At 34.9% G+C, this 24,681-nt stretch overlaps 1 protein-coding gene and 1 long non-coding RNA gene across 3 annotated transcripts in view; one reads left to right on the top strand and one right to left on the bottom strand.

The window, feature by feature from the left end:
- The window catches only part of GPC5 (glypican 5), a 1,476,320-nt gene that overhangs the window by 936,806 nt on the left and 514,833 nt on the right, over positions 1-24,681 (top strand). The gene's annotated exons all lie outside the window — the stretch shown is intronic.
- On the bottom strand, positions 10,336-23,884 carry LOC129463628 (uncharacterized). Its single transcript, XR_008651246.2, has 3 exons — positions 22,895-23,884; positions 13,568-13,618; positions 10,336-10,981 (listed from the first exon to the last, which is right to left on the bottom strand). It is a non-coding gene; the product is annotated as an uncharacterized lncRNA (long non-coding RNA).

The raw sequence follows: 24,681 nt of genomic DNA, 5'->3' as shown, positions 1-24,681 counted from the left end.
AGTTATAATCATCCTTCTTATAACATTCCTCCTGTTCATTTTTGAATCTCTATAAAGAAATAGCTGAGGCTGGGTAATTGATAAAGAAGGCAGGCTTACTTGGCTCATGGTTCTGCAGGCTGTACAGGAAGCATGGCATCCGCACTGTTCAGCTCCTGGGGAGGCTTCAAGCAGCTTCTACTCATGGTGGAAGATGAAGCTAGAGCAGGTATATCACGTGTCAAGAGCAGGAACAAGAGGGAGGAGAGGATGGAGGTCCCAGACGTACAAACAACCAGATCTCACATGATCTAATGGAGTGAGAACTCACTTATCACCAAGCAGATGGTGCTAAGCCCTCATAAGGGATCTACTGCCATGATCCAATCACCTCCCACCAGGCCCCACTTCCAACATTAAGAATCACATTTCAACGTGAGATTTGGAGGCGACAAACATCCAAACTATGTCCTCTCCAAACACACATCAAGGACTACTTTGGTTATCTCAGTATCATCTTATTAGTTTCTGCTGCCACCATAAGACAAAATTCAAATAGTATAAAAGTTAGAGAGGAATTGCCGTTCTTCCTTCTGTGTTTATTCATTCACTTTAATTTGAGGAGTTTATTTAAATAAAAACATGGAGTTTTTCAATGGCGAGAAAACCATGGTGATAGGAGTCTATGAACACCGGCCAAGAAAACATCACAGGACAGCCACAGTTTTCTGGCTTACCAGGCTGTAATCAAATGAGGATGTGAAGAGTGAAGATCTCCCAAGGAGGGTGCTTTCCTTCAACTAGAAAAACAAATTGTGCTCTCCGTAATTGTTCTTGAGTTAGAAGAGGCTTTGATGTTTTTCACTTTTCCTTCTATGAAAGAAAACACATTATGACTCTTAAGTCATACAAACAAAACTTTTTTTAAAAAAATGCATATTCATGATCCAAGCCAACTTTTCCTAATTAGTCACATGGAGGACTAATGGAGTTGTTGGAAAGCTGATTGAATACTTAAGAGCCCAGGAATAACATCAATCACCATTTGGAGAAAAGAGAATGTGTTTAGCAATAGGTTGGTAAACTGAGAAGGCTCAAGTTCGAGCCTGGAGGGAAGTTGTAGGACTGCTCCAACTCTAATCCCCAAATTCCCTCTCTTCATTGATTAAAGGAGGCTGCCAGTGGTCAAGTTCTGTTATTACCTCTGTTTAGTTGTCCTCCAAAGTCCCCTAACCTCAGTTACTCTGAAGTAGTAATAACAACATCTCTGGTCATATCTTAGAGGTGAAACAATTTCTTGCAGCAGGTCGGGCCTTCATTTACTATTTCTTTAATTCATCCATCTAACAAGCAATTTCCATGTATATTGTAATCCTTATGTATTATATAGGATTACATACATTAAGCAGGTAGTGAATGTAGGTTCATTGTGTGGAAATTGCAGAAATATATAAAAATATTCTTAGCATTGTTTCCCTGGCCTGGCAAGAGTAGAATCAGGAATTGGAAAATTGTTAAGAGAATTTGTCATTTAAACCTCTTCTAAAACGTTGGATTTTATTAAAAACATATTTATGTATTACTTTTATTTAAGAGTAATTATCTTTCCTAAGAGTCTTGTCAATTTTCCCAGACAGGATGCTGAAGCTAGAGATAACATATTTTTTTAGGAATAAGGTAAACCAGGCCACCTCTTGCAGAACACAGAACACCTAACTCAGGTGTGGGCCATGGTGGAGCCGAGGTAAACAATGGCTGACCAGCACACTCCAGGACATTCCACAGTGGCTTGCTCTTTCCTCTTCTGCTTTCAGAACAATAACCTGCCATCTTTTTTATTTTTCAAACTTGATTGATTCTAAACAAAAATACCAAGCAGTTATTTTCATATTTTATAGCTCAGGGTCACTTAAATTATAATTAATTTGTACTGATCCCATCATTTCAAATTCATCTTAGGCAATTTAACAAGAAAAGGTCTAAATAGATATTTTTAAATACGTTAATAAGGATCTGTACATGTTGAATCTCTAATTACGTGTGTATTATCTCTGCTCAGTCTTGAGTGAAGTCTGAGTGAATAATTTCTTCCATGATCCAGTTTTTCTGTTTTTTTCCCCCTCAATCAGTTAATGCACATGACTATATCCTAAGTTTAGTGAAGCAGAAAACAAAGTAGAAATATATTCTAAAGCACAATTATTACAAAATGCTTCCAGTTTCTATCTTCTCTACATGAATAACGTCTGCAGGTTTAAGCTATTTCCTCTCATCTGGATCTTCTCTTTGTCTCTGCATCCTTTGTCACATAATGAGAAATTGATGAATGCCAAAATTTGAAGTTTCACAAAAGAGAAGACTAAATTGAAAAATAAATAGTTTTCTCAGTTTTTGTATTCATGATAATGTTAATTATAAAGCAAAATAGCAACTGAGATATTTAGTTCAAATATAAGCACAATATAAACACTGGCTGTGTTAACAACTGGTAAGATTTCAAAATCCCTCCTAGTTGCGCTTCATTACTCCAGGTATAAATATTTACTCAACTTGAGATAAAAATTTTCTCAAAAATGATTAATAATATATATAAGGTTTTTTTTTGTCTGAATGCAGAGCTGAATATCTATTTTACTTCATTTCATGTTTTATATCAGCACAGCCAAACTTTTTCTCAACAAAAAAGCAGTCTGATTTAAGCCACGGTTGCAGATCTTTGCCAGACTGTTACAACTTTTATTAAAGATGAATATTTTACATACTTACCATGATGCACTCAGTTGGGGGTTCTTTATTGTTATCCTTTCAATTCAATAACGAAAAATAAGAAAAAAATGGAGCCCTGCATAAAATTTCAATTACTAAGCAAAGTAAGAAGTAATTACAGTTTTCAATAATACAGAAGCAATTCAATGTATAAACTCTGTATTCCCGTTTTATAGCACTAAAAATCTTTAAAATATTTTCCAAACAGTTCATTGCTAACATCAGCAGTCTCCCTCCACTGTCCCCCAAACCTTCTCAAATTATTTCTTTGGTGATAATAACTTTGAAATCCTTCAGATTTTTAAATAATAAATTTTCAGACGTTTTGGTTGAATACATAATGTTAAACTGAACTTCCTAGGTTAGGCAGGATATATTTGAATTTTGCTTGTGCCTTCTGCAATATAGTACTTCTTAGTGGGACTAGAATAAACAAACTGAGGATATCAGTTTGATAGCTTCTGTAATGTTTTTCTGTTCTCTGTTTTTTACCTACAAGTTGCTTTTAGCAGTGAGGAATAAAGATAATTGACAGAAAATAATGTTAATTGCATGGGATTTAAAGTTATAGGGATCTTACCCCATCCTAGTTTCATTTAACACTAATACAGCCTATGACAATTCACTTATGTGGCTGCCTCAATCCTTAGTTTTCACAATTATAAAACTAGAGTTATGGGAACAAGAACTCAATGGAAATATTGTGAGAAATAATAGCATAATGTACAATAAGCAATCAACATGTTAATAACTATTAATATGATAACATAAATAAATGAACATAATTTTCAACCACTTACAAATATTTCAATATAATTTGGAAATGAATTACAAATTAGATAAAAACAGAAAAAGACTATTGTCCAGTAAAATAGCTATTCACAATCACCCTGTTACACTGAATTTGATTGCTTATATAGGCTCTGCCTTAATGAAAAGGAGAGGACAAGAAAATAGATACTTTCTTTTCCTAGAACATTCATTAAATTAAAAGTGCTGAGACTTCTGGTTTCCAGTTCCACTTATAAGTCACCACTCTGTTCTAACAACAGCAAAAATTGGAGAGACTGATAAGTCAACTTTTATTAGATCAATAAAAGAGGTGATGGAAAACAGTTGTCTTCACTGTTTTGGAGATTGGAGAGACAGACAAGTGAATACATTGGGTCACAGATTACCAGAGCAGAGTCTCACCAGTGAAAACTTTGGCAGGAATGAGTACTGGGGTTGCAAACCTGAAATATAGTTGACGAATTGGTGGGGGCACAAAGTGGACAAGTCTGAGAATTAAAAACTCCAGGGGAACCCACAAAATGGAGCTCACACTTTTGTGAGATTTACCTCCAGGAACTCTACCCACTTCTCTCAGTAAGTATCAGAGAAAAGTCTCCTCATCGTTCTGGTGTGGGGATAGGAAAAGAAACCACTTCAGAATATGCCAGAGCATTCTGTTAGAAAGGTTTGCACTCAGGAGAAACTCTTTAACCAGAGCTTATCCTCTTGGGTTTTATCAGAACCTAGGGGAAGGGAAATGACCAATTTCAGCCACTTATATCCTTTTACATGGAGGAAGGGAAATACAGAATCTCAGCCCACTCCAACCATCCACAAAGGAGAAGGAAAATACCCATCTTTGGCCTACTCTAGCCTTCCTTTTCTATTTATGGGGTGGCGGTGCTGAGAAGCACTTCTGAATTTCACATCTGGAGGCATAGGCTTAAAAAAAGACTGAGACTGAATCACAGGACTATAGAATGCTTCCTGTTCCTGGCACCTTACTACTACATTATTGAAGACCTGTTTACAGCAGTCCTTTTACTACATGCTACTAGCTACATCATTTCCAGTTATCAAGAAAGAATTGCAAGGCATACCAAAAGGCAAAAAAGAGAAACAAACCCACAATTTGAAGAGGCAGAGCAAGCAGACATGACAGGGATATTGGAATTTTCAGACTGGGAATTTAAACAAATATGATTAATAGGCTAAGGGCTCTTAATGGATACACAAAGTAGACAACATGAAAGAACAGATGGGTAATTTAAACAGAGATAGAAATCCTAAGGAAAAAAAAAAAAAAACAAATACTATGGGTCAAAAATTTTGAAACATATGGAGAACATTAAGCATCATACTGGAAGAAATACTACTTTTAAACATACTTCCTTCTCAGTATGCATCTATTTTATTTCCTTTTCTTTAGCAAATGCTATAAGACAAAAGGAAATAAAATATATACATCTAGAAAAGGAAGAAATAAAACTGTCTTTATTCTCAGATGACTAAGATTGTCTATGTAAAATATCTGAAAGAACTGACAAAACACCCTGGAACTAATTGATCCTAGCAAGGTTGTAGGAAGGTACATAGTCAATCGCCTTCTGTATTAGTTCATTTTCATACTGCTATGAAGAAATACCCAAGACTGAGTAATTTATAAGGAAAAAGAGGTTTAATGGACTCACAGTTCCACTGTGAGGGGAACTGAGAGGGGAGGCCTCTCAATCATGGTGGAAGGTGAAGGAGGAGCAAAGGCATGTCTTACATGGAGAGAATGCTCAGGGAGACAGCCCCTTTATAAAACCATCGAGTCGCATGAGACTTATTCATTATCACGAGAATAGCATGAGAAAAACCCACCCCTATGATTCAATTACCTCCACTAGGTCCCTCCCATGACACATGGGGATTAAGGGAGCTACAATCTAAGATGAGATTTGGCTGGGGACACAGCCAAACCATATCATTCTTCCCCTGGTTGCTCCCAAATCTCATGTCCTTACAATTAAAAACACAAAAACACAATCATGCCCTCCCAACAGTCCCTCAGAGTCTTAACTCATTCCAGCATTAACTGGAAAGTCCAAGTCCAAAGCCTTATCTGAGACAAGGTAAGTCCCTTCCTCCTATGAGACTGTAAAATCAAAAGCTATTTAGTTGCTTCCTAGATACAATGGGGGTACAGGCATTGGGTAAATATACCTATTCTAAATGGGAGAAATTTGGACAAAACAAAGGAGCCACAGGCCCCATGCAAGCCCAAAATCTAATGGGGCAGTCATTAAACCTTAAAGTTCCAAAATGACTTCATTTGACTCCATGTCTCACATCCAGGTCACACTGAAGAAAAAGGTGGGTTCCCATGGCCTTGGGAGGCTCTGTCTCTGTGGCTTTGCAGGGTACAGTGCTTCTGTTCTGACTGGTTTCACAGGCTGGTGCTGAGTGTCTGTGGCTTTTCCAGGTGCATGGTGCAAGCTGTCAGTGGAACTACCATTCTGGGGTCTGGAAGATGGTGGCCCTCTTCTCACAGCTCCATTAGGCAGTGCCCCAGTGAGGACTCTGTGGGTTGGGCGGGGGGACTCCAACCACACATTTCCCTTCTGCACGGCCATAGCAGAGGTTCTCCATGAGAGCTCCACCCCTGCAACACACCTCAGCCTAGACATCCAGGCGTTTTCATACATCCTCTGAAATCTAGGTGGAAGTTCCCAAACCTCAAATCGTGTCATCTATATACCTGCTGGGCCCACACCACCTGAAAGCTGCCAAAGCTTGGGGCCTGAACCATTTGAAGCCATGGCCCAAGCGGTATGTTGGTTCTTTTTAGCCACAGCTGGAGTGGCTGGGGCACAGGGCACTGAGTCCCAAGGCTGAATACAGAAGGGGGGCCCTGGTCCTGGTCAAAGAAACCATTTTTCTCTCCTAGGACTATGATGGAAGGGGCTTCCGTGAAGGCTTCTGACGTGCCCCACCGACATTTTCTCCATTGCTTTAGTGATTAACATTCTGCTCCTTATTATCTATGCAAATTTCTGCAGCTCGCTTGAATTTCTCCCCAGAAAATGGGTTTTTCTTTTCTACTGCTTTGTCAGGGTACAGATTTTTCAAACTTTTATGCTCTGCTTCCTCTGGAATGCTTTGCTGCTTAGAAATTTCATCTGCCAGATACCCTAAGTCATCTCTCTCAAGTTTAAAGTTCCACAGATCTCTAGGGCAGGGTTAAAATGCTGCCGGTCTCTTTGCATAGCAAGAGTGACCTTTACTCCAGTTCCTAACAAGTTCCTTGTCTCCACCATCTGAGACTACCTTAGCCTGGACTTTATTGTCCATATCACTCTCAGCATTTTGGTAAAGTCATTCAACAAGTCTCTAGGAAGTTCCAAACTTTCCAACCTCTTCATGTCTTCTGAGCCCTCCAAGTATCTATGAAGTTCCAAACTTTCCCACATTTTCCTGTCTTCTTCTGAGCACTCCAAATTGTTCCAACCTCTTCTTGTTACTCTGCTGCAATGTAGTAGTTCCAGCTAGCAGGGGCAATTTGGAGTATTGTGAAGTATCTTTGGTCTCATATACACTGAAAAATGTTCATTGGATGTATGTAAAAATCTGAGTTTATACATCTGAGCTAGAGAATTACCAAAGCCACTGCAAATATGCTATTTTAGAATTAATTTCAACAAATCCATGTTTCTACAGATCTCACATTCTCAGAAGGCATTAAAGGGCAGGTAAAGCAAGGTATTTTAATATAACAATTTTATTTAAAGTAAATACATATATTCTAATCAGTAACTTATAATTATCACGTAGCTGATTATTTTTCTGGCTATGTCTTTACAGTGAACTAAATATATTTATGATGCTAAATGCACACACACATAAATTGTAAAAAATTTTTTAGTTGTATGAGGCCAAAAATATGCATGGTTTTTGTACATATGAACAAAAACATATGAGAATTAGCATGTTAGCTAAGTGTTTACATTTTGTAGCAAACTAAGATGTATCTTTAAATACTTTACCAAAATTAATATTGTCTTAGTTAGTATTTGATGTTGTCTGAGTAGAGATAGAATTTTGGATTACTAATGTCACCATCAAGAAATAGTTACATATTACTTCCATAGTAAAGTTATATGAAAATGGTAATTATGTAGTTTGTTTCCAAGGAAACCATAATGGTATATAATGATGAAAACAGGTGAAATTGGGGAAAGTAACCCTTCATTCAAAGACTATGTTCATAATCCAAGCCAAAAATGAACATTAAGCAAGTGAATGCAATCAAAACCAGAGTATCTATTCCTGGTTCCTGAAATCTGACTGAACCTAATTTTTAAAAAAGAGATGGGAATCTCTCATGTCACCCAGGCTGGTCTTGAACTCCTGGCCTCAAGTGATTTTCCAGCATGTACAAGAAAGCATGTATAGCAGAATTGCCTTTTATAAAACCATCAGACCTCATGAGACTTAGTAACTATCATGAGAACAGCATGGGAAAAACCTACCATCATGATTCAGCTATCTCCCACTGGGTCCTTCCCATGACACATGGGTATTTTTGGAGCTCCAATTCAAGATGAGATTTGGGTAGAGACGCAGCCAAATGATATAACCTTCCTATACGGCTCTAGTGAACAAATGTAATTTTAAATAAAAAATGCAATGCCATTTGTGTTATCAGCCCCACCCCACCCCCCTAAAAAAAGAAATAGGTACAAATTGAACAAAATATCTTCAAGGTCTATCTGAGGAAAACAACAAAACTATGATAAATCAAAGAAGAACTACACAAATGGAGAGAGATAGTCTATGTTCATAAATAGGAAGATTCAATAGTGTGAAGATGTTAGTTCTTCACAACTGGATCGATTCAGTGCACTCCCAATTAAAATCCCAGCCAGCTATTTTATATTGTCAGGATGATTCTAATGTTTATATGGAGAGGCAAAAGGTACACAGTAGCCACACTGAAGGAGAATTACAAAGGAGAGAATACTGAAAGAGAACAAAGTTGGAGACTGACAATACCAGATTTCAAGACATATTATCAAGCACAGTAATCAAGACAGTGTGGTACTGATGAAAGAATGATAGACAAATGGATTAGTGGAACAGAATACAGAACCTAGAAATAGACCCACATGAATATAGTCAACTGATTTTGACAAAAGAGCAAAGGAAATGCGATGGTGCAAAATAGTCTTTTCAAGAAATGATGCTGGAACAACTGGATTTACATGCAAAATTTTACAAAGAAAATCTAGACACAGACTTTACACCCTTCACAAAAATTCGCTCAAAATAGACCATAGACCTAAATGTAAAACACAAAATCATAAACTCTTAGAAGATAGGTAAAATTCTAGCTGAACTTGGTTATGGAAAAGGCTTTTTAGATATACCACCAAAGCCACAATTTATGAAAGCAATAACTTGTACGCTGGACTTCATTAAAATTAAAAACTTCTGCTCTGTGAAAGAATATGACAAAAGAATGAGAGGTGAATCCATGAATTGGTGGAAAATAATTGCAAAAGATACAACAGATAAAGGATTGTTATCCCAAAGATAGAAAAATACATAAAACTCAACAATAAGAAAACATACAACCTGATAAAAAAATTGGCCAAAGACCTCAAAGGACACCTCATGAAAGATAAACATATAAAATATGCTGCACATTTTAAATCATCAGGCAAATGCAAATTAAAACAACCATAAAATACCACTATATACCTCTTAGAATGGTCAAAATTCAAAACACCAAATGCTGGCAAGGATGTGGAGCAATAGGAACTATCAATAATTGTTGCTGGGAATGCAAAATGGTAGTCTGGAAGACAGTTTCTTACAAAATTAAATATACTCTTATATGTTCCAGCAATCACAGTACCCAAATGAATTCACATGAAAACTGGCACATGGATATTTACAGCAGCTTTATTTGTAATTGACAAAACCTGGAAGCAACCAGGTTGCTCTTCAGTAGGTAAACACATAAATGTGGTACATCCTACAATGGAATATTATTCAGCACTGAAGAGAAATGAGCTGTGAAGCCATGGAAAGAACATTACAGGCATATTATTAAGAGAAAGAAGCCAGTCTTAAAAGGTTATATACCATGTGATTCCCACAATATGAGATTCTGGGAAGGGCAGAATTGTGGTGACATTAAAAAATAATCAGTGGTTGCTAGAGGTTGGGGAGCAGGAGGGATGAAAGATGGAGCACAGATGATTTATAGGGAACTGAAATCATTTTCCAAGTACCCTAATTGTGGATACACGTTATTATACATTTGTTCAGACCCAAAGAATGTACAATATCAACAGTGAATCCTAACGTAAACTCTGGATTTTGCATGATTATGATGTGTCAATATAGATTCATCAATTAAAAGCACTTAGTGTGTGATGTTGATAATGGGGAAGGCTATGCATGTGTGAAGGCAGGAGGTATGTGGGAAATCTCTATCTTCCTCTCAATTTTTGCTGTAACCTAAAACTGCTCTTAAAAAGGTACGTATTAAGTGATGGCTTGACATAAGCTAGATCATCTCAAAATACTTCTAGTCAAAGAACAGATCATAGAGGTGAATCCAGTACGTATATTGTATGTATGTATCATATGTATTTATATTATATATTATATACAATGTACGCATTATGCTATTTGACTACTGCATTCTCTTTTTCCAGTGTTTCTTTATGCTTGTCTTGCTGGTAATAAAGACAGTCCTCAGGGCAAAATATTTTATTATGTCGTGATGTGTTAATTTTGGGGAATTGTTTTCCAGTTATGAATATTTACTTTGATACGGTTTCCAATAAGAATGCCTTGTGTATTTGAGTAATCAAGGATATCTTTAAGAAGCCATTAAGTGCTTTGGATAAGATGGGCTCATCTTATCTCATCAAAATTGAGAAATACATACAGAGAATCATCCTTTATAACATTAACTACACTTCTGCTATGTTTATTCCAACTTTCCATTAAGAAATGAACTAAATGGTATTATAACTACCCAATTAGCTAGCAGTGTCCAATTTGGAGTATGATTAAGAATCTTTGATCTCATACACAATGAAAAACGTTCAGTGGATGTATATAAAAATCTAAGCTTATACATCTGAGCTAGAGAATTACCAAAACCACTGCAAATGCTTTGCTATTTCAGAATTAATTTAAATAAATCTATGTTTCTGCAGATCTTGACATTCTCAAAAGGCATTAAAGGGCAGGTAAAGCCAGATAGTTTAGTATAACAATTTTATTTAAAGTAAGTACCTATTTTCTAACCAGCACCTTATAATTATCAGATAGCTAATTATCTTTCTGGCTATGTCTTTACAGCGAATTAAATGTATTTATGATGATAAATGCACACATGTAAATTTTCAAAAACATTTCCTTCTTCATATGAGGCCAAAAATACACAGGGTATCTGTACCTATGAACAAAAAAACATATATATGAAAATGAGCACGTTAGCTAAGTGTTTACTTTTTATAGCAAACTAAGATATATGTTTACATATTTTACCAAAATTAATACTGCCTTAGTATTTGATGTTGTTTGAGTAGAGATGGAATTCTGGATTATTAATTAAGGACACAATCAGGAAATAGTTAAATATTACACATTTCCGTAGTAAAGTGGTATAAAAATGGTAATTATGTAGTTTATTTTCAAGGAGACAGTAATGGTATACAATGATGAAAACAAGTCAAATTGGGGAAAGTAACCCTTCATTCAAAGACTATGTTCATGATCCAAGCCAAAAATGAACATTAAGCAAGTGAATGCAATCAAATCCTAGAGTGTCTACCCCCAGTTTCTGAAATCTGACTGAACCTAACTTTTTAAAAAGAGATGGGAATCTCTCTATGTCATCCAGGCTGGTCTTGAACTCTTGGCCTTAAGTGATCTTCCAGCTTCAGCCTCTCAAGTAGCTGGGACAACAGGTGCTGTGCCACTGCCCCTGGCTTTGAACCTAAATGTTAAATACATTTGAAAATAGTTACAAAATGAAAATAGTCTTGGATTTTCAAGTACTTTAAAAATTTTTACTTGGGAACATTCCCCTAATATTTTAAGCAATGTCATTTTAATTGTCTTTTCTTTGATTTTTGAAAGGGCTGAACTTGAAACTGTTAAGATATAAAATAAAAAATCAGACAAATGGTTGTATTGATTATAAAATAAACCACTTCTGTAGCTTTTAAAAGAGCCTAAATATTTGGCTTTTAGACCTAACATGTATAAAAACCCAATCTGGCTTTTATGCATAAAATAATGAAACCATTTGCCTCCTTATATTGTGTACTATATAGCATTGAGTGTCATTGGATAGGCCAATTGGTTGTAAAATCAAAAATATTATCTAATGAATGTTATTCTCTCATAAAGCACTAATGCAGCAAAGGAGTTCTCTTTAACACGTGGTTTTCAAAATTGCATTTGCTTACTACAGTTCATCTTCATTTTTAAAAAAATTTGGTAATAATAGACATATTTTAAAATCTTTGCTGGCAACATGATGAAAATAATGACTTTTATTTTAGTTTCAGGAAAGTTTGAATAAAAAGTATGTCCACATTCTCAAGTAGAGATTCGGTGATAAAGTAGTTAAAAAATATCAAATTAGAGGCATCATTAAATTTCCATAAATTTTTCCTAATAAGAAGGACTTCTAGGGGCTTTACTTTGGTGTTTCACAATAAACTTTATCTTATCAAGCATGTATGGAGAAAATAAATTTAGTCACTAGTTCCATCTATACTGGGACTAATCTTTAAAGGCATGCTGTTGTATCATATATTGTCAACTTCCAATTTTTGGTAAGAGATATATGAGAGACATAAAGATTTTTTTAAATTGTAAGATAAAGATTATAGAAGATGATATACAAATTAACCTATAAGATTAAATGAAATTATTTGAATAATTTTGAAGTAATGCTATAAGAGTTTTAGAAACTTGTTTTACAGAAAAAAAATTGTAAATTTTCCTCAAAAATATATTGATTGCATAATTAAGAGGTGAGTTGCTGATTTAGTAAAATAAAGTTTGTATAAAAATAAAATTTTATTAATTAAAAACTTAGCTAGGTGCAGTGGCTCATGCTTGTAATCCCAGTGCTTTGGGAGGCTGAGACAGGAGAATTGCTTGAGTCCAGGAGTTCTAGACCAGCCTTAGCAAGGACAACATAATGAAACTTATTAAAATGATTTATTGTTATTTACATAATATAAAAATGTAGTATAGTCAATAAAATGTTAAGAAAATCTAGGCTGTTGCATTTATTGAGGGGGAAATCTTTACCAATAAAAAATCGAAATGTAAGGACAATACAATTTATGCCATTATGAAACAGGAAATTGCAGCAGATTGTTTCTGAGAAGAAATACTGTTTTCTTACGTAGGACATACAAGCTGATAATTTGTCTTACTATTATCTTAAAATTTTCATTCTTTACCTTGATGATTGGTTTAATATATTGGCTTCTCAATTCTCTGATACCTTCAATGATCTTTTCCTCTACTTCACCATAGCCACACACTTCCAATGTCACTTTCATCACTTCAAATTGTTTGATTCCTAAATCAGGCCACATCTTCTTACCTTTGCAGCTACTTGCTCAGCTTTGACCTATTCAGTTGCCTGCTTTGGGTCATGGTGCCCACTGCTCAGAGTTCTACTTTTTAATCTTCACTCTACATTCAACAAAGCACTGTTTCTTCCCTGGAATATTGCAGTGGCCTCCTAACTCATTTCCATGAACTCACTACTGTGGGACATTGTTCACAATGTCTGCTATGGTCTAAATGTTTGTGTATGAAGTTCATTGTTAAAACCCATCCCCAATATTGTGACATTAAGAATGTGGGTCCTTGGGAGGTGTTTGAGTCATGAGTCCCCCATCCTCATGAATGAGATTAGTGTCCTTATCAAAAAGACCTGAGAAGGCTTATGCACCTCTTCTTCCATGTGAAGGCACACATAGGTTACCATCTATGAGGAACAGGCTCTTACCAGATAATGAATCTGTTCATATCTTGGTCTTGCACTTCCCAGCCTCCAGAACTATGAGAAATAAATTTCTTTTTTTTTTATTTACCAAATTTAAGGTATTTTGTTATAGTAGCCCAAATAGTCTAAGACAATCATAAATGATTCTTTGAAAAATATGAGTATTTTAATTCCAGCCTCTGGATTAAAAAACTTTCATTAATTCTCATTGATTTTAAGATAATGTTCTAATTTCTAACAAATCCAAAAATATATAACCACTTTGTATTACTTTAGCTTTGGTCAGAGATTCAGAGTTCTCTTCAGGGTATTTATTTAGATCTATAAATACTATTTTATCATACTTATGTACAAATATCTCCATGCACTTCCCTTTCATATATTAGGACATTATCCAGAAAATTACTTTTTGCCTCACCATCTACAAAGTAAGATATTTGTATATTTACCATTTCAATTAAAATAATTTGAATAGATAATACGTGAAACTATACCGTAGTGAGATGTGAAGTTTGCAACAATAATTTGTTTTCTTTTCCATTTACATAAAAACATTTATCTTATTTCTAAATAACAAGATAGATCTGGTAGTGTCCTCCTTTGTAGCTATCAGAAAGCACTGGGTGTTGCCACACCACTTAGACACTTATTGCAAAGTGATACTTCACCGTCAGTTAGATCAATATGTCTGTGCCTTCATCCCAGGAGGCCAGTAGAGCAGGAAATTGCAAATTAGTGATAGAATTTGGAAGAGCAAGTGAGGTTCAGTTGCCCTATATTATGAAAAAGCGTATAATGCTTTCAGTTTGATTTTGTAGTTGTGCTAATATTTTTGTCCTTAAACTGCTCCTTTTATTTTCCCTTCCTCTGAAATGGAACTGAAATCACTTTATGGTATATTACTATTTTATTTTTCTTACAGCTACTTATTCCATTATGTGAGTTCTCAAATTCTGCTTTTCACAAACTAGGCAAACTAGGCTATTTAGATATGAATCAGAAATGTATTGAAACAGTAATATAATTATCTTGATTTATAATAATGCTTCTATTTTTAAAGTGGACAGATCTTAGCATAATTTTTATAAAATTAAATTTTCAATATTTTTTTCTAACTCTAACCACATTTCAATAAAATATTAGTGGTTTCAAAATCACAGTTCCAACATTTGAACTGATCAGCATAATCTTCATTGATTAATATAAATAAAATATAGTGGGATTTTATATTCCGTTAAAACCTATTTATAAAATTAATTTGAAACATTTGATTTCCTTCCATATCAAAAAGTTTTCAGGGCATATCTTATTATCCATTCCTATCTTCTCTAATCTATTGTCTTCTCTCTTTCATTGTTTTGGGACAAATGGTGGAAGCTTGTTTTTTGGGAACTGAGATAATAGATAATTGAGGAATAATTTTTAATAGTTGTTTTCCTACCCAGCCTGCTTCAAACCTCAACATTTGGGGGGTCGGGAGGTTAGAATCTAAGAAGAATTTCCTTCTAGGGTTTCTAGAAATACCTGAGACTGGGTAATGTATAAAGAAAAGAGGTTTAATTGACTCACAGTTCCACATGACTAGGAAAGCCTCAGGAAACCTATAATCATGGCAGAAGGGGAAGCAAACACACCCTTCTTCACGTGGCAGGAGGAAGGAGAAATGCCAAGTAAAGAGGGGAAACCCCCTTATGAAACCATAAGCTCTTCTGAGAACTCACTCATCATGAGAACAACATGGGAGTAACCACCCCATGATTCAATTACCTCCCATCGAGTCCCTCCCACGACATGCAGGGATTATGGGAACTGCAAGTCAAGATGAGATTTGGGCAGGGACACAGCTAAACCATATCATCATCTATCACTGTTTAGTGGCCACCCTAAGAATTAGAAGGGCTTCACCCAAAATTTGGTTCAGATGAGAAGATTGATGATGCTATACATACATCAAAATTATGTAAACAGGCTTATTACTGAATGAGGATTTATGGGAGAGCAGGACGGTCTTCCTAATTTGGTCTAAAAATGAAAAAAGGAAAAATACTGGTTTGGAATTTTTATGGTGGTTTGGGGGAGTGGGCAAAGTGAGGTTCACGACTGCAGGCGGGGTCTTATGTAGTTTTGAACCTCCTGCCAGCACCAGAGGAGAAAGCATCAGGCTCTCTCAACAGCTTGCAACCATGTGGGGCAGAAAGAGGGGTGAGTCTTAAAAGTTTTCCATAGTCAAACTTTTGATTACAACGACTATCTACTAAATGCATTTTTCTTCCCAAAGACTGAAGTTTGGTCTTTTTTCATATGTTAGCTGACTGATTATATGATATGAGAATATGAGTAAACAGGTCAAAACATGAGACATTTGAAGAGAACATCATTGATTTCAAAAGAAAAGGAATATGCTGGATTACTGATTTCCTCAGAAACAAAACTGTAAGAACAGATGGACCAGTACTTTTGAATTAGCATAACAAAAACACAACAGCATAATGTATCAAGAGAAAAATGTTAGTAATATTAAATAAAAGTGCATGAGGAATTAACAGAATAATTATGATCCATGAAACAAGAAAATAAGTTCAGAATATCTTAGTAATATATATAACAAGCAAATCAAAAAACAAGACCAAAGAAATATTTCAAAATATCACACAAAGAGAAGTAAAATTGTGAGGAAGAACTATGTGAAAAGTAATCATAATGACTGTTCTGGCATTTAAAAATATAAAAGGCAGATTGCATATATGTAGTATAATATATACTTTCTAATGTATGAAAGAGAAAAAATAACTAAAAACCCACACATAGTAGTAGCATTTAAAAGACAAAGAAATGGAGATGACGTCAGCAAAATAGAAGAATAGGAAGTCTCAGGCTGCAATCTCCACCAACCACCCCCAATCCCCTATGCCACCCAACACCCACAGAAAGTATAGCTAGCAACTATCTACAGACCATGCATCTTTTTGAAAACCTTGATACTTGGCAACTATCTTGAGACACCCACGTCATTTGTGGAACTGAATGAAAACAAATTAGATGAGTAGGAATGATCTCACTATGATGCTGTCCTTCATCCCCCATGAAGTCAGTCAGCACAATGCCAGACAGAGGATTTCCCTGGGCCCACAGTTTCTACAGTGGGGGAAAGAAAACTGGAGGCATCCAATCTTCCCTAGCATTCTGAGACACTTCCCAGAAAGCCCACTTCAGTCTCAACTCATGGGGAACAATGGGGCTAAAGGCATAGCTAAACTGCCTGAGGTCAGATAGAAACAAAGGAGGCAGAGCTCATAGTGACCAGCCTACAGATCTCGCTGGTAGTTTTGTGTTCTTGACAGCTCGATCAGTGATACCAGCTGACTTTATAACCACTCTTTAAAACTGAGCTGATTGCCTTCATAAGTAAGGTAAGCAGTTCATTTTACTTTGAGTCTCTAGATAGCTAATCTCCATACTTCGCCTCAGAGCATGACCTAATGACCTTTCCCAGGCAGGGACACTCCCACCCCCATATATTTTGGAGAAGTATAGAGGCTAGACCTGCTTGACCTGAGCGATCAAATGGCCACTCAGCCAAAAGCTCACCACAGGCCTCCATCTGAGTGGGAGGCAATCCTCAGTCATGTATTTCCAAGGAGCATAGCCTCTGATCTGCCTGTCCCAAGCAGTGACTGACATCTCAGAGCACAGCCCGTAGCCCTGCTCAACTGCAGATCCCATACAGTAGAATTTCCTGGCCAGGAAATACATCCGCTTCCTAGCCTGACAGCAGAATCTTGCCAGCAATTCTGGATGGCAGAACTCAGCTAGCAGCCTCACCTGACATTAGAGCAAAGTCAGTGAGCCCATGGATTAGAGAACACGTAACAAGATCTGCCTGCCTGGGATTGTCACCAACTGGCCTTTCCAGAGTCACAGGCTAGTCTAAATAGCGAGGGTCTATTCCTGCCAAATAACACCTAAAAAGACCAGAAGAGGAGGCTGTCTCCTCAAATGCACAGAAAACAATGCAAGCGCGCAAGGATTATGAAGAATTAGGGAATCATTACACTCCAAGGGAAACTAATAAAGCTCCAATAATGGGCCCTAAAGAAATGGAGATCTCTGCAATGACTGACAATTCCAAATAATCTTCCTAAAGAAGTTCAGTAAACTAGAAGAATATATGGATAAAAAATCAAGTAAAATTTGGAAGACAACTCACAAAGTGAGCTTTACTACAAAATAGAAACAATTTTAAAAAATAGAAATCCTAGAGATGAGGAAAACAATGATTGAATGGAAAATAGATTCAACAGAAGATGTGATTAAGCAGCAGAAAAAAATCAGTGAGCTGGAAAACAAAATTTACAATTATTCAATCAAAGGAGCCAAAAGACAAAAGACTGAAAAAATGTAACGAAATCCTACAGGAATTATGGGACACCATGAAGAGACCAAACAACAGAAGTTGCAGAAGGTGAATAAAGAGAACAAGGGCCGTAGAGCATATTTAAAGAAATAAGGGCTAAAAAAAACCTTCCATATTCTGTGAATAGATGCCAAAATCCAGGTGTAGGAAGCACAGAAGTCTTCACTCAAATACAACTGAAAGGGGGATTAATCAAGACACATAATAATCAAACTACCAAAAATCAAAGACAAAAAATTCTGGAGCAGCAAGAAATAAGAAACCCATCACATACCAAGAAGTGTCACTATCAGCAGATTTCTCAGGAGAAACACTGCAGGCCAGGAAACAGTGGGATGACATATTCAAAGTGCTAAAGAAACACAAGCTTTTAACTGAAAATACTTTAATCAGAAAATTGGTCTTTTAGGAATGAGGAAGAAATAGAAACTTTCCCAGAAAAATGAAAGCAAAGGGATGTCATAACCATTACGCCAGTCTTGTAAGAGTTGCTTAAAGGACTTCTTTAAGCTGAAACAAAAAGCCACAAATTAATGATACATATGAAACTACAAAGCTCAGTGGTATAAGTAAAGCAGAGCCATATTCAGAATACTCAAGTACTTTAATGATCACAGGTAATTTTATCCCTGGTACAAGAATTAAAAGACAAAACTATTAAAACTATAGCTGAAATAAATCGTCAAGAGACACACATTACAAAGTGATGTAAATTCTGACCTCAACAACATAAAATGTGTGTGGGAGGAGCAAAAGCGTGGAGTCGTATGCAAGTTAAGTTTTATCAGCTTGAAATAGGCTGATATATATATAGATCTATATATAGATCTATATATATATCTTATATGTAAACCTCATGAGAAACACAAAGCAAAAGTTATTAGGACAAAAAAACTGGAAAGGTCAAAGCATACCACTTCTTAAAAATCAATACATAAAGGAACACAGCATAAGAGGCAGAAACAAAGTATCTACAAAACAACCAGAAAACAATTAACAAAATGGTTATAGTAAGTCCTTGCCTATCAATAATTACCTTGAATATAAATGTGTTAATTCTCCAAAAAAGAAAGTAACTGAAAGGATAAACGAGCCCCAACTATTTGCTGCCTATAAGAGCCTCACCTTGTATTTTAGGACACACACAGACTGAAAATAAAGGGATGAAAAAAAGATATTCCGTGCAAATGAAAACAAAAAGAAGAGCTCAAAAACTGAAATAGGAGACACATAAGAACATCATATGATAATAAAGGGGTCAATTTATCAAGAGGATGTAATAATAGTAAATATACATATACTCAACGTTGGAGCACCTAAAAATATAAAACAAATAGGAAATGATTTTGAGAGAGAGAGATTGTCATACAATAATAGTAAGAGACTTTAATATACCACTTTTAACAGTGGATTGATTATTCATACAGAAAATTAATATGAAAACATGGGACTTGAACAACACATTAGATCAAATGGACCTAACAGACATACACAGAACATTCCATCCAATAGCAACAGCATACACAATATTCTCAAGCACACAGAGAACATTCTCCAGGATAGATCACCTGTTATGACAAAAGCCTGAGTTTTCTCAAGAAGTTTGAAATTACAGCAAGAATCTTTTCTGACCCACAATAGTATAAAACTAGAAATCAATAATGAGGAATTTCAAAAAACTCACAAATACATATAAATTAAACAACATGCTCCTGAACAACTAATGGGTCAATACAATTTTTAAAACAATAATTTAAAAATATCTTGAGACAAAAATGGAAACACAACATGCCAAAACTTACAGAATACAGCAAAAGAAGTTCTAAGAGGAAAGTTTATAATAATAAATGTTTACCTAAAAAAAAAAACAGATTTCAAACAATTAATCTTATTCATCAAGGAGCCAGAGAAAAGCTAAACGCAAAGATAGGGGAAGGAAGGAAATAATAAAGATTGGAGTAGAAGTAAATGAAATGGAGACTAGCAAAACAATACAAAAGATTAATGAAACTAAGTGTCAGGTTTTTTAAATTTTTAATTTAATTTAATTTGAGATGGAGTTTCACTCTTGTTGCCCAGGCTGGAGTGCAATGGCATGATCTCGCCTCACTGCAACCTCCACCTCCCACGTTTAAGCGATTCTCCTACCTCAGCCTCCCAAGTAGCTGGGATCACAGGCATGTGCCACAACGGCTGGCTAATGTTTTATATTTTTAGTAGAGATAGGGTTTCTCCATGTTGGTCAGGCTGGTCTCGAACTCCCGACCTCAGGTGATTTGCCCGCCTTGGCCTCCCAAAGTGCTGGGACCCAACCAGGTTTCTCGCACCCAACCAGGTTTCTTTTTTTAATTAATTTATTTTTAAATACAAACAAAATGAACAAACCTTTAGCTGTATTAACGAGAAAAAAGACTCAAAATCTGAGTTGAAATCAGAGACATTAGAACTGATACCACATAATAGAAAGAATCATAAGCAACTATTATAAATATATAGCAACAAATTGGATAACCTAGAAGAAATGAATATATTCCTAGGCATATACAACCTACCAAGATTGAATCATGCAGAAATAAAAAATCTGAAATGACCAATAACAAGTAAGGAGATTGAATCAGTAATAAAAATTTTCCCATCAAAGAAAAACCCAAGACCTGATGGCTTGCGGTTGAACTCTACCTATTTTTTAAAGAACTAGTACTAATTCTCAAATCCTTCCCGAAAATTGAAGAGGAGGGACTCTTTTTTTTTTTTTTTTTAGCTCATTTATCAAGTCACCATTACCCTGATACCAAAGTCAGACAAGGACATTACAAGAAAATAAAACTACAGGCCAATATCCTTGATGAACATAGATATGAAAATCCTCCATTATATTCTAGCAAACTGAATTTATCAACACATTAAAGGGATCATCCATCATGATCAAGTGGTGTTTCTCCCGAGGCACAGGAAGCTTCAACATAAGTAAATCGGTAACTGTGATACATCACATTAACAGAATGAAAGACAAAAACCATATCATTCTCTTATTAGATGCAGAAAAAAGCACTTGACAAAATTCAACATTCTTTCATGATAAAAACTCTCACCAAATTTAGTATAGAAAGAATGTACCTGAACACATTTAAGGCCATATATGAGAAGTCCACAGCTAACACTGTACTCAATGGTAAAAAATTGGAAAGCTTTCCTTTAAGATCTGGAACAAGATGAGGATGAATACTTTCACCACTCCTATTCAACATAGTATTGAAAGTCCTTACTATAACAATTAGTCACTAGAGAAATGAATTATGCTAAGTAAAATAAAGTAGGCACAGAAAGGCAAATACATGTTCTCCCTTATGTGTAGAATCTAAAACAATTGAACTCATAGAAGCAGAGAGCACAAAGATAGTTACAGAGATTGGAGGCTGGGAAGAATAGACAGATTATGGTCAAATGGCCCAAAATCTCAGACGGAAGTTCTTGTTTGCTCAGATCTATTGCACAGCATAGTGAATATAGTTGAAAATTATGTACTGTAATTTCAAAATTGCTGAGAGTAAATTTCAAAAGTTCTCACCACACAATTGATGTTTGAGAGGATAAGTATATTGATTAGCTTAATTTTATTACACATTGTATATATAAATCATCACATCACTTTTTACTCCATAAACATACGTTATAAATTGTCAATTTACAATAAAATAGTTTTTAAAAGACCAAGACAATTCGAAAAGTTTAGAGAGACAATAAGTCACATATAAAGGAATAAAAATTATATAGATACCAAATTTCTCAACACAGACACTGGAAACAAGGCAATGGTGTAATAACTTCAAAGTTTTAATGAAAATAACAGAAGTTAAAATAGTATACAAAAAAGACTATTTCAAGTATAAAGTCACATAGCCACTCTTCTCTAGCCTACAAGTCTTCAGAAGCTTTGCTGCACGAATATCCACAATGAAAAACTTTTTTGTACTTGGTTAATATTTTTAAATCAGTTTTTATTTTCTATTTCAATAATATATTATTTTAAAATATTTTAAAAACTCTAACAAAATATACATTTTTCTATTCAGATCATCAGGAAAAGACAAAAAATAAATAACAAATGTACAAATGAAAAGATACTAACTGCATACAAAGTAGAGATTTTAGTGATAGTATGGGAATAGTACATTATAATTTTTAAAAATTAGGTAAAATTGATACACTTTTGAAATAACACAATTTATCAGCATTGACTTCTACTTCCTTAATGCATATTTATTAAAAATATGGAATAAAATTACATTTAATGTTAAAATATTGGAAGCAATATTTTTAAAGACAGAAACAAGGTTGTGAAGGCCACAATGAACCTTTCTGTTCAACATTGTTTTTGAGGCCCTACCTCAGGCAATACCAAAATAAAGATAAGAGTATAAGGATTGTAATTTAGGAAAAAAAGTTATTTTTCCATATGATGTTATTTACATAAAAAACAAAAAGAATCCACCTACAAATTATTTGATATAATACAAGTGTTTAACAAGGTTGTAGATAAAAATTGATGCATAAGGACAATTAGTATAGAAATTTCAGTTGCATTTCTGTACAAAGGTAGCAAACTAGAAAGTTTAAAGATAATGTATAACTTAAAATTGTATGAGAGAATATCAAGTATCTAAGAATAAATCTATGATGTAAAAAATACAGAGAAAATGATACGAATTAGAGGAACCAATTAAGACATATCACGTTCATGGGCAAGATGACAATAGTGTGAAATAGTGATTCTTTCTAAATTGATCAGTGTTGTTCCAATCAAAATTCCAAAGTAATTATTTATAAAACTCAAGAATGTGATTTTAAGATTTTTGTGGAAGAGTAAAGTACAAAGAATATATAAGATGATCAGAAGAAAAGAAGTGATGAGATACCTGTTAAACCAGATGACTTAACTCTTGAGCTTTGGTTACTCAGTGTGGCATAGGTGCAGAAACAGTCAGAATGCTGAGAAGCAGAACCATGCTTGTGTGGAACTTCATTATATAACAAAATTGCCATGCCATATCAGTCTGACAGGGAAGGGGCTATTCCACAAATGAACCTGAAAACCATATGAAAAAAACTGAATAACTCATATATTGACACCAAAAATTAATCATTTATGTAAAAATGTCAGAAAACGTGGCTAAAAATATAAATGAACATTATTAGATTCAAGTAATACATGTTCATATAAGATTGGTTATAACAGGAAATGTTGCATTTAATTATATTAAGAGAATTCTTAAAATGCTACCATAACTAAGCCAGAAGCTATGTTACAAACTTGGATAATTGTACACAGCTAGCAAAGTATTAGTGTCAAGAACACATAAAGAACTCTTAAAAATGAATAAGAAAATGCTAATAATTCAATGGAAAACTGCCAAAAGATATAAGTAGATATTTTGCAGAAATGAAAACACATGTGATCAATAAACATATGATAGGCCATAACATTATTGATCACGAAGATTCTAATCAAGATAGCCATATGATGCCATTTTCTGCCTATTGTATATTTAAGAATATGAAATCTGGAATAACAATGTTGGAGAAGATGTGTATCTATGGTGTCTTGATATATCACTGGTGGAAGTATACATTAGTAAACCAGTTTTGGAAATAGTTTTATTTTCTAAACAATGAAAATTAAAATATTTATGCACTTGAAAGCCCAGACATCTTTGGTATATATCCAAGAAGAATGCCTGCCCATGTACGCCTGTTTGCAAAATAAGATTGGAGGACAATGAAAAAACAAATATTGATGGTGGTGCTGTTCACAATAGCAAAAGTCTAGAAGCAATTGAAATGTGTATCAGTGGAGACTTGATGAAGTAACTGCCAGGTAGTCATATGATGATACGAGTTTTAAAAAAAGAAATATAATGGTACACAACAACATGGATTTATCTTGAAAAATATAGAAAAAGTATGTTCCCAAAGATTGCGTGCATCATGAAATTTCTCATATAAAGTAATATCTGACTATAAAGAAAGTAAGGAAAGGACAAGCACGGGAATGGAAAGAATCTCAGTTTTTCTCAGATTATGAAATGGAGAGGTAAGATTGAAAGGAAACTTTTGGTTTAGAAAGAGGAAAATGTCATTTTCAGAGAAGGGGAAAAAAGTGTGGACTAATTTTTATTTATTTTTTGCTTTAGGTTTAGAGGTACTATGCAGGCTTGTTATGTAGGTAAACTTGTAGATAAACTTCACAGAGGCTTGTTGTGTAAATTATTTAATCATCCAGGTACTCAGTCTAGTACTCTTTAGTTATTTGTTTGATACTCTTCCTCCTCCCCACTCCACCTTCAAGTAGACCACAGTGTCTTTTGTTCCCCATGGTCTGTTATGTCAATGTATTCTCATCGTTTAGTGACCGTTTACAAGTGAGAACATGTGGTACTTGGTTTTCTGTTCCTGCATTGGTTTGCTATGGATAATGGCCTTCAACTCCATCCATGTTCCTGCAAAGGAGTTGATCTTGTTCTTTCTTATTCTTGCATAGTATTTCATAATGTATATGTACCACATTTTCTTTATCCAATCTATCATTGATGGGCATTTAGGTTGATTCCATGACTCCGCTGTTGTTAATAGTACTGCAAGGGACATACATGTGCATGTCTTTATGGCAGAATGATTTATATTCCTTTGGGTATATACCCAGTAA

The sequence above is a fragment of the Symphalangus syndactylus genome, chromosome 15, assembly GCF_028878055.3.
Source record: "Symphalangus syndactylus isolate Jambi chromosome 15, NHGRI_mSymSyn1-v2.1_pri, whole genome shotgun sequence".
In the NCBI taxonomy this organism is placed as follows: domain Eukaryota; kingdom Metazoa; phylum Chordata; class Mammalia; order Primates; family Hylobatidae; genus Symphalangus; species Symphalangus syndactylus.
Note: the sequence above shows the minus strand (reverse complement) of the source record. Positions and strands in the feature narration are given on the sequence as shown.